The sequence below is a fragment of the Chiloscyllium plagiosum genome, unplaced genomic scaffold, assembly GCF_037043375.1.
Source record: "Chiloscyllium plagiosum isolate Xiang-an unplaced genomic scaffold, Cpla_swu_hap1 HiC_scaffold_29, whole genome shotgun sequence".
Classification (NCBI taxonomy): domain Eukaryota; kingdom Metazoa; phylum Chordata; class Chondrichthyes; order Orectolobiformes; family Hemiscylliidae; genus Chiloscyllium; species Chiloscyllium plagiosum.
In genome coordinates this window covers 73806831-73818849 of record NW_028270167.1, presented here as the reverse complement: position 1 = coordinate 73818849, position 12019 = coordinate 73806831, and positions in this window count along the sequence as shown.

Below are 12019 nucleotides of genomic sequence, written 5' to 3'. Positions count from 1 at the left end.
GCTTACTGGTCTATATTTCCCAGGATTTACTTTGCAGCCCTTCTGAATAAAGGCACAACATTTGCTACTGCCCAGTCTTCCGGGACCTTGCCCCTGTACTATATTCTCTCGACTCGTGCAGTGCTCTCAGATATATCTGGTCAGGACCAAGAGGTTTATCTGACTTTGTGCATTCTAATATGTCCAACAGCACCTCTACTGTGATATGGACTGTGCCAAGGTATCACAACTAACCTCCCAAAGGTCACAGGTCTTCATGTCTTTCTTCGTGATAAACACAGAAGGGAAATTGAGGACCTCACCCTTCTCTTGAAGTTTTGCACATGCGTGCTCATTTTGGATTTTAAGGCGTCCTATTCTCTCTCTAGTTGTTCTTTTTCTTTACTATAGTGAATTTGGGTTCACATTAATCTGCTCAGCCAAGGCTATCTCATACCCCACTTTCGCCCTGCTGATTTCCTTCTTCAGTAAACTCCTGTATTCCCTGTGTACCTCCAGAGATTCCCTTGGTCCCAGCTACCTGTACCTGAGCGACGCCTCCTTTTTTTCTGGTCAGAGCCTCAATATCTCTTGTCCTCCAGGGTTCTCTCTTCCAGCCTCATTTTTCCTTCACCCTCACAGGAACATATAGACCTTGAACTGAGCTATCTCACTTTTGAAGCTCTCCCACTTTCCCGGGATCCTTTTACCTGGAAGCACATTACTCCAATGAAACCCTGCAATCCCCTGCCTAAATCCAACAAAATTAACCTTGCCCAATTTAGAACTTGAATCAGTGGACCAATTTTGTCCCTACAATAGCTATTTTAACATTAATACAGCTCTGGTCACTTTTCCCAAAATGCTCCCCCACTTTACCTCCGTCATTTATCCATCACTATTTCCCAACAGTAGGTCGAGTTTGTCCCTTCCCGAGTAGGATACTCTATATATTGCTTGTGGAAACTTTCCTGAACACACTTAACAAATTACGTTACATCTAAGTTCTTAACCCTCTGGAAGTCCCCGTCTATGTTAGGATAATTAAAATCACCTATTATGACAACCCTATTGCTCCTGCAAGTCTCGCCAGTCTTCCTGCATATTTGTTCTTCTAATTCCCATTGATTAATTGAAGGCGTATAGTATAACCACTATAACATTACCATCCCCCTCTTACTTGTTCTCATCATTTACAAAATCTCATTAGATATTATCTCAGTTATTTCATCTTTAAATACTAGAGTGATATGCGCCTTAATCAGATCTATTGGTATTTAAATTGTTTCCATTTACATCTCTTCCTCGCAGTGACTTTCACATTCACAGCACCCCTTGTCAAGGCACAGTGGAGATATGGAGCTGTAAACGGATGGGAGTTGCACATCCTGTCAGTTCCAAAATTGGCTGCAACTTTCCGCGCACAGAGCTGCAATCTAATACAGTGTTACCGAACATTGCAACAGTCTGGGTTTATATATGAATGAACCAGTGCGGACTGCACAGCTCCCCACGCTGGACATTTATCCCAGGATTATAGATCCAGCGTTGGTTTGGGCTGCACAGTGTTTCACTCTGGACATAGCTGGGTTGCATTCAGCAGACTTGCCGGATCTGCACAGTGCTCCATCTTGAATATGTAATGGATGGTATGGTTATGTGAGTTGGATTGCGAATGTGAGAAAACTAAACATCTGGCAATGCCTTTATTTTGTGTTTTAATTCTTCTGATTGGACTCTTCAAATCCTGACTCATCCGGTTGGACCCATCCCTCTGGATGAGTCATGGTAACTGTTGTTACAGCATGTGTGTCGGCAACATGACCAACAAATGGAGCAGAGGCTACAGAGAGGACAGTCTCCGTAAAATGGAATGTGGGAATCACCATTAGTTCAGCCGTGGTCTTAGTGAATGTTGGGGCAGTCTATTCATATATTTCTGTATGTTCCACGCAAACTCTCCTTCTCTCCCAGTGTCCCATTCTGGTGGGGAGTGAGTCACCTCCTCCTGTTCCTGCGTAACAGGATCCTCGGACCTCAGTAGCCTCCAGATTTCCCTGTGCCCCAGTTTTGAGCAGTTGAGTGACTATCTCCTGTCCCTGTGTCCCAGTCTCGACCAGTTGAGTCTCCTGTCCCTGTGTCCCAGTTTCAAACAGTTGAATGATTCCCTCCTGATCACAAGTTTGTGAAAATACATGCCCTCCTCCTGCTCCTGAGGAACAGGTGCCAATAGCTCATGCTCACCTGCTGCTCCTGTGGATTTGAGGTGAGGGACTGAATGGCCTCTTCACATTCTTTACAGCTTTTTCTTGACTAAAGGCCTTTCTTCTTTCTGTTAAACACCATTAAATTCTGAATGATGTATTTTTGTATTTCACTCTCAGTAATTGAGCAAACAATTGGCAGAATTCAGATGTTGAATAGCCTCCTCCAATTCCCCTGTTATACACTGAATAGACTCTCAGAGACGTACAGCAAGGAAAAAAAGATCGTTCGATCTGGTCATCCATACCGCCAAATATCCTAAATCAATCTCGTCCCCCTTGCCAGCAGATGGCCCATCTCCCTCTACACACTTCCCATGCATATATCCATCCAAATGCTTTTTAAATGGCGTAACTGTACCTGCCTCCACCACGTCTTTGGCTGTTCAATTCATACACACAGCAGTCTCTGTGTGAAAATTTTGTCCCTCATGTCCCTTTTAAAATCTTTCTCCTCTCACCTTAAACCTTTGTCTTCTAATTTTGCACTCGTCTATCCTGGGAAAAGACGTTGACTGTTTACCTTATCTATGCCCCTCATGATTTTATAAACCCCTTTAAGGTCCCCCCTCAGCCTCAACACTTGAAAATAGCCCCAGCCTATTCAAACTCTCCCTGTAACTCTGACCCTCCAACACCTGCAACATTCTTTGAAATCTCTTCTGCACTCTGTCAAGTTTGACAATGCCTTTCGACAGCAGGGTGACCAGAATTAAAGGCAATATTACAAAAATGGCCAAACCAATGTCCTGTACAGATTTAACATGTCATGCAAATGCTTCGACTCAAACCACGCACCATTAAAGGGAAGATCACCAAGTGCCTTCATCACTGCGCTATCTACCTGTGACTGCACTTTTAAGGAACGGAGAACCTGCACACACTAGTCTAGCTTTGCTGCCTCACAGGGCAGCGACCTGGGTTTAATTCCATCCTTGAATGACTGGCTGTGTGGAGTTTGAACATTCTCCTCGTGTCTGCGTGAGATTCCTCCGTGTGCTATGTTTTACTGAGACAGTATAAGGATATACAGGTAAGGGTAGATTGGCCATGCTAAATTGCGCACCGTACCCTGGGATGTGTAGGGGAGGTGGATTAGCCATGGGAAATGCAGGCTCAGATGGATAGGGCAGGTGTTTATCCAGTAGGATACTGTTTAGAGGTTCGGTGTGGCCTCGATGGGCCGAAAAGCCTGTTTCCTAACTGTAGGGATTCGATAATTTCTATGGAGTTCTCCTTTATTGGCAGCTTTCGACAGGGCACTACCTATATGTCTTGCCTTGATTTGTCTGCCAACATGCAACACCTCACATGTAACTAAAATATACTCTATCTGCCACTCCTCAGTTCACCTAAACAAGGTCCCATTATAGTCTGAGAGATCATTCTTCACTGTCGACTACACCACCAAATTTGGAATTACCTACACACTTACTGACCATACTTCATATCCTCAAATGCAAATGATTTGTACAAGTGACAAAATGCATTGGACCCATTATTGAACTTTGGGGCACGCCACTGGTCACAGGTCTCCACGTTTAATGAACAAATGTCCACTGTCACGCCCTGTCTCCAATATTAAAGAAAACTTTGGATCTAAATGACGAGTTCTCCCTGGATCCGAGGAAGTCTAACCTTGCTAACCAGCATACCACGTAGAACATTTTGGTAATCTTACTGAATTCCATAAAGAACACATCCACTGGCTGCCTTCATCAAACATCTTCATCACTTCCTCAAAAGATTTCACGGAGTCAGTGAGACGTGATCTTCAATGTACAAAGCCCTCTTCAGTCTTTGTCTTTTCAACAAAATCCCCTCTAACAATTTAGTCACCACTGACGTCAGGCTCACTGATCGAAAGTTACCTGTTTTTTTTTTGTTTACTTTTTAAATAATGACACTATGTTAGCAGCCCTCCAGTCTTTTGACACCTCACCTGTGGAAATCAATGATACAAATATATCAGCAAAATTCTGACCAATCTCTTTCCTAGCTTCCCACAAACATTTGGGATACAACTGATCAGGTCCCAGTGATTTGTTCACCTTTATGTGTTTTAAAATGTCACACATCCCCTTGTAATGTAGACACCTTTCAATGTATCACTATATATTTATTCATTCTCTCGCTCTTGTAACCTCCTCCTCATTAAATACTGAGGAGAAATGTTTATTTCGTATCCTTCCAATCTCGGGTGGTTCCACACAGAGGTAGTCTTACTGAACTTTAAGGGGCCCTCATCTCCCCCTAGTTAATATTTTACCATTAAATGGTTTGTAGAATTTCTTCAATGCCTCGTTAACCCTATTTCTAAAGCCATTTCATGTCCACATTTTTCTGGCCAGATTTCCGCATTGACTATGCACTTTCTGCCCTTATACACCTCTCGGGATTTACTTGATCTCAGCTCTGTTTACCTGACATATGCCTCCTTCCTTACCTTGACCAGAGCATCAATATATCTAGCCATCCAGCACTCCCTGCACCCACCAGCATTGCCCCTCTCACTAATAGGAGCACGTTGGCTCTGGACTCTCTGAAACCAAGTTTTGATGGCCTTGCATTTTCCAACCATCCCTTTACCTGTGAATAGGGTATTCCAATTAGCCTTTCACAGGGCTCGCTTAACACTTTCAAAATTGGCCTTGTTCAAAATTAGAACTTTAATGTTTACATCAGGTCTTTCCTATTCCACAAATAAATTAAAACTAATATTTATGCGTAACAGAAAGTTAAACAAACACTTCCTGCCCCTCTTTAACTGGCTCGAGAGGCTGAATGGGCTCATCGTGGCCCTCTGTAATATACTAGAAAGGCTGAATGGCCTCCTCCTGTCTTTGTGTAACAGACCCGAGACATTATATGAGACAGCAGCCCGTGGACGATGAACAGGCGGTAAACTGTATCTGATGGAGGTCCATCCCTTCTCAGTTACAGAAACATAACGAACACAATGTAAACCCGGTGCCCACTCAGTAACACCTCATACAGCTGCAGTGGCACATCTCTTTGTTTTGAATGATTCTGTTGGCAAAATGTGCTGAAAAAAATTGTTGCTGAAAAAGCACGAAACGTCGATTCTCCTGCTCCTTGGATGCTGCCTGACCTGCTGCCCTTTTGCAGCAACACATTTTTCAGCTCTGATCTCCAGCATCTGCAGTCCTCACTTTCTCCTTGTTGGCAAAATGTGCCAATTCAAAGTTTGTGCGAAAATTTGCAGCTCGGGTGCTCGTTGTTGTGGTTCTGTTCGCCGAGCTGGAAGTTTTTGTTGCAAACGTTTCGTCCCCTGGCTAGGCGACATCATCAGTGCTTGGGAGCCTCCATACATCAGGAGCATCTCCGAACTGACTGCCAGACTACTGCGACCCCTAGGACTCATAACAGCACACAAACCAACAGCCACGCTCAGACAACAACTCACCAGAACGAAGGACCCAACATGAGCAAGACGAATGTAGTGTACAAAATTCCATGCAAGGACTGCATTAAACACTATATAGGACAAACAGGAAGACAGCTAACAATCCGCATACATGAACATCAACTCGCCACGAAACGACACGACCAGCTATCCTTAGTAGCCACACACGCAGACAACAAGCAACATGAATTCGACTGGGACAACACTACTATCATACGGCAAGCCAGACAGAGAACAGCCAGGGAATTCCTAGAAGCATGGCATTCATCCACAAACTCCATCAACAAACACATCGACCTGGACCCAATATACCAACCACTACAGCGGACAGCTGAAACTGACAACCGCAAGCGGCAGGGACAGACTACTATTAACACCGGAGGAAACATCAAAGAAGCGCTTCGCAGGAGGCTCCCAAGCACTGATGATGTCGCCTAGCCAGGGGACGAAACGTTTGCAACAAAAACTTCCAGCTCGGCGAACAGAACCACAACAAAATGTGCCAATATTCTAGATTTCCACCTTTTCAAGTAGCAACAGGCTAATATGGGCTGAATGGAATCTATTATCCCTCTGTCAGAGGCCCATAGGGACAGCATTGCTTCGGCCTGTTGCTAAGCAGCAGTCTCAATGCTCTGTCTCAAGATTATGAAAGTATTTGGTAGCAGGGCACTTAAAACCAGGAGTAGCCTCACACTGGTCAATAAGGAATCTAGAAACTTGCCCACCCGAGTTTTCTTTATGCAACCGATCTGATATTTTATAACTGCTTCTTTCATAAACATATGTAGACCCCTGCAGTGTTCTGTTAATACTCTCATATCCAAGTTTAAAAAAAGATTTAAAGATTTATGGTCCATTCCATTTTTTATTATCCATTACATCCAAACCCAGTAAATGTTCTCTTTTGTAATTATATGAAAAGTGCTGTTACTGGTTAATTGAGCCTGTTAGCTCAGTCATGATTTGTAGATACCGTTGTTGGACTGGGATGTACAAAGTTAAAAGTTACACAACACCAGCTTATAGTCCAACAGGTATAATTGGAAGCACGCTTGCTTTCGGAGCACCACTCCTTCATCAGATGATAGTGCAGGGCACATTTCTAAGGCACACATTTTATAGCAAAGATTTACAGTATGATGTAACTGAAATTAATCATTGAAAAATACCTTGATTGTCTGTTGGGTCTTTCATCTGCTCGAATAAAATGATAGTTTCACTTCTTTCATGTGTAAATCACAAAACGTTTTTTTAAAATGTTGCATTCTCAGGTTAGCTGTAACAGTGAGTTTTAGCTAGATAATATATTGAAGGTGTTATCCCCCTGTGTTCTCTGTCTATGCCATGATGTTTAGATTGATTCTAATCTGAAAAGTGAGATAACAGAGTTTTAAATGAAGCCATACAGTTTTTGAGCTCAGAGCTTTACATGAATTCATGCAGTTTTTGAGCAAACTACAATGACACTCTGCAAGTACAAATTCACCCCACAAAGTATATGTGTGCATGTGGGTCTTTGTCGGTTTGTATATGTGTGTCTGTGTCTGTCTGGATTGGGGGGTTGTGAGTGTAAGAGACAATGTATATATTTGTGTAGTGATGTAGAGTGTCTTAAGTCTGTGACGGGGTGCATGTGTGAGTTTGGGAGTGTGTGTGCGTGACTGGGGTGGGGGATTTTGACTATCAGTGATAGAGTGTGTATATGTGTGTGCATGAATGTAGAGTGGTCTAAATCTCTGAGAGAGTGCCGTGTGAGTGTGGGAGTGTGCGTGTCTCTAAGGGTATGTGTGAGTGTCTGTGTGCGTGTCTGCGTACATGTGTGTCCATATTTATGTGTGTGTATAGGAGTGTCTGTGTGTGTGTGTGTGTGTATATTGCAATGGTGGTCATCTGTAATGTGACATGAACCCAAGGTCCCAGTTGAGGCCCTCCCTATGTGTATCGAAATTAGCTATCAGCCTCTGCTCGGCCACTTTTCGCTGCTGCCGGTCCTGAAGTCCTCCTTGGAGGATGGTCACCAGAATGTCCGAGGTTGAATATTCTGGACCACTGAAGTGTTCCCCAACTGGGAGGGAACCCACCTGTCTGTTGATTGTTGTGCGGTATCCATTCATCCGTTGTCGTAGCCTTTGCTCAGTTTCCCAGTCTTTGTTCAGTGACTGTGATTAATGCCAACCTCCATGGATTCTAATTATTCCAGTGGAGGGTATCCATCTTTAAATGATAAATGGGCGCCGTACAATGTGTTATCCCATAACGTGGGCGGGAACATCACTGACAGCACTGACTGGGATCAGCAGATTTGGAGAGAGGGGGAGGAGTAATCTAAATCTGAGAACATTAGATTGGAATATTCCAACAATGGATCAGAATCTGAGAACATTAGACTGGAATTTTCCAAAAATGTATCATAATCTGGGAATATTAGACTGGAATGTTCCAACAATAGACAGGAGTTTATTCATTTATGTTTGGTATCTTTCTGCATTTAATTGGTGGCCATTATCATTGCGAATCTATTACGTTCTTCTCATTATTCAATATTTTTATTATCCTTTCCTGGCTATCGTCGGTGTTCCTGGTAAGTGGCACTGTCCAGATTTTTCTTTCTATAAATCAGTTATGATTGTATTACTGTACTTTCATATCGTCTACACTTCTTGTCCTTATTATCTTCCTGTTGAAACTCTCAATTCATAGATTCATTCTACAGACTACTGCTAACTACATCAATTAATGTGTTCAATTACTGTCTCCCTCTCTGCTCTGACATTGGTACTCATGGGTCTCTATGTTGACCTACTCAGTTTCAGCGGAGAACTCCAATTTATTGTATCATTGCCCTTGTTATTGAAGTATTAACAGCATGGAGATCATTCTCTACTGTTCTGGTTACAAACTCCACTTCCTTCCACTATTTCCCTCCCATCCCTGGCCAATATCTGCGGCTGAAGCAGACAAGTCACAACTGTGCGTGATCACTTTGACCATGAGCTGATTCCTGACACCATATCCTGACCATTTCTAACTTGAAATACTCACCACTCCAGAATATGTCTCACTGGTTTATTCCAGCCCCTTTTGGAAGCTTGAGCTATGAAATACAGGCTTAAGGAAGCCAAAAATCTGCCGCTGACGCTCCGGCTTCAAACCTGCCGATGCAAATCTGATTCGAATTCACACCAAACTCCCATCCATCTGTAATTTATGTGTACGCCGATGTATATTGCTATTGTCTCTGGCAACGCCTTTATTTTGACATTCTCAAACACTTTATCTCATCTGTCCATGAAACTTCTCTCGTTCTCTCTCTGTCGATTAACAAAAAGCCTGCCAGTTGTTCTTATTTAAAATAATTTCCTCCATGTGCGTTCCTTCTCAAAAAATGAGTTTCACATTCGACAATGCCATTATTCAAAGTTCTCATTTTTTTAAGTTTTCTGTCGAAGGTCTCAATTCTACAGTTAGTCCCACTGCCCTGTCTTTCTCCCCATATTTCCACAACATCTTTTCAGTTAATTAACTGTCTGTTTAATGTGAATCTTTCTGTGCATCTGTATCTTTCCCTGGCCTTTGTTTTTGGCTCCCTAGTGTATCGAGTGCAATCATTGTGAAGCTGAGAAACAATTAAATGGTGTGTGTCAGGCTGTTATTAACTTCCCGGTATGTCCCATGTGATGGTCCATGGAGGGGTGTTTCAGAAGTTATGAGACACATCCTTGTAACTTGGTCTGTACCTGTATTTGTCTCACTCGGGGCGACCTTGCGATCAGTAGCACGAGAAAGCCCCTCGAGTAAAGGACCAGGCATCTAAATTGTGTGACAATGCTGTCATTTTTTAAATAAAGTTATTTTCTCCTTTTTTTTAAATAAGAAATCTTAAAGGCCAAACTGCATACTGAAAACGGCTCAAGTGATTAACTTACAACGCTTTTAGGGTTTTTAATAAATAGGAGTAACAACGGCCTAGAAACGTATCTCCAGCTGCTACTCTCTCTGACACCTAACTTGATGCTGATTCCTCCTGGATTGGAGAACTGTATGCAAGAATGTATGGCTGAATGTACCTTTTTGCCAAGGGGTGTGTTTATCGGATATTAGTATATTGGAACAGTTCGTCTGAAGAAGGTATGGTATCCATTATTCGGATAAGATTTCCAATACTGAAAATGTGTTGCTGGAAAAGCGCAGCAGGTGAGGCAGCATCCAGGGAACAGGAGAATCGACGTTTCGGGCTTAAGCCCTTCAACTCCTGAAACGTCGATTCTCCTGTTCCCTGGATGCTGCCTGACCTGCTGCGCTTTTCCAGCAACACATTTTCAGCTCTGATCTCCAGCATCTCCAGACCTCACTTTCTCCTCTAAGATTTCCAATAGTTAAATTATTCTATATTCCTCGTCATTTTGAATGGATTTTCATTAGACTGTTTAAATATATTGTGTTTTTCTTAATGGTGAGTAGTTTGACTAGTAACATCACATCTGGAACACCTAGTTCACATCTACCTATAAAATAAGAAAGGTTTGGCATCCAACCTATCCTCTTAAAATAGTTTGAGGCAGTCTGGTTGGTCTTTTGCAAACTGGGGTCTCTTGTCTGGTTCTAAATCGGTCATACCAAATAGGGTTGAGATTTACAATCCCGACAGTGTGCAACAGACCATTCGACCCAACAAGTCCAAACCGACCCTCCGAGAAGTAACCTACCCAGACCCATTCCTTTACCCTTTTATTACACATTTTCCCCGACTAAGGCTCCTCACCCACACATCCCTGAAAACTATGAACAATTTAGCATGGCCAATTTACCTGACATTCACACCTTTGGATTGTGGGAGAAAACCAGAGAATCCAGAATAAGGTAATGCAAACACTGGAGATTATGCACCAGGAGACTATTGCGTTCAAAGGTCGTGTCTGTCTCTTCTCACTCTCTCTTCTCGCTCTCTCTTCTCTCTCTCTCACTTCTCTCCCTCTTCTCACTCTCTCTTCTCTCTGTCTCTCTCGCTTCTCTCTCTCTTCTCTCTCTCTTCTCTCTCTTCGCTCTCTTCTCTCTTCTCTCTCTCTTCTCTCCCTCTTCTCTCTTCTCTCTCTTCTCTCTCTTCTCTCTCTCTTCTCTCTCTCCTCTCTCTCTTCTCTCACTCTTCTCTCTCTCTTCTCAGTCTCTTCTCTCTCTATCTTCTCTCTCTCTCTTCTCTCTCTTCTTCTCTCTATTCTTTATCTTCTTCTCTCTCTTCTCTCTCTCTTCTCTCTCTCTTATCTCTCGCTCTATCTCTTCTCTCTCTGCTCTCTCTATTCTCTCATACTTCCCTCTCTCTTCTCTCTCTGTTCTCCCTCTCTTCTCTCTATCTTCTCTCTCACTCTTCACTCTTCTCTCTCTCTTCTCTCTCTCCTCTCCCTCTTCTCTCTCTCTTCTCTCTCTTCACTCTCTCTCTTCTCTCCCTCTTGTCTCTCTCTTCTCTCTCTTCTCTCTCTCTCCTCTGTCTCTCTCTTCTCTCTCTCGATCTCTTCTCTTTCTCTTCTATCTCTCATCTCTGTCTCTCTTCTCTCTCTTCTCCTTCTTCTCTCTCTCTCTTCTCTCTCTCTTCTCTCTCTCTTCTCTATCTCTTCTCTCTCTTCTTCTCTCTCTTCTCTCTCTTCGCTCTCTTCTCCCGTTTCTCTCTCTCTTCATCATCTCTCTTCTCTCTCTCTTCTTTCTCTCTCGCTCTTCTCTCTCTCTTCTCTCTCTCTTCCCTCTCTCTTCTCTCTCTCTTCCCTCTCTCTTCTCTCTGTCCTCCCTCTCTCTTATCTCTTCTCGCTCTCTTCACTCTCTCTTCTCTCTCTTATCTCACTCTTCTCTCTCTCTTTCTCTCATCCCTCGCTCTCTTCTCTCTCTCTTTCTGTCATCTCCCTCTCTCTTCTCTCTTCTCTTTCTCTTCACTCTCTCCTCTGTATTCTCTCTCTTCCCTCTCTCTGTCTCTCTTCTCTCTCTCTTCCCTCTCTCTTCTCTCTCTCTTCCCTCTCTCTTCTCTCTCTCTTCCCTCTCTCTGTCTCTCTTCTCTCTCTCTCTCTTCTCTCTCTCCTCTCTGTCTCTCTCTGTCTCTTCTCTCTCTCTCCTCGCTCTCTCTCCTCTCTCTCTTCTCTCTCTCTCCTCACTCTCTCTTCTCTCTATCTCTCTGTCTTCTCTCTCTCTCTCTCTGTTTCTTCTCTCTCTCTTCTCGCTCTCTCTTCTCTCTCTCTCTATTCTCTCTCTCTTCACCTTCTGTTATCTCTCTGTTCTCTCTCTTCTCTCTATCTTCTCTCTCTCTCTTCGCTATTCTCTCTCTCTTCTCTCTCTTCTCTCTCTATTCTCTCACTCTCTTCTCCTT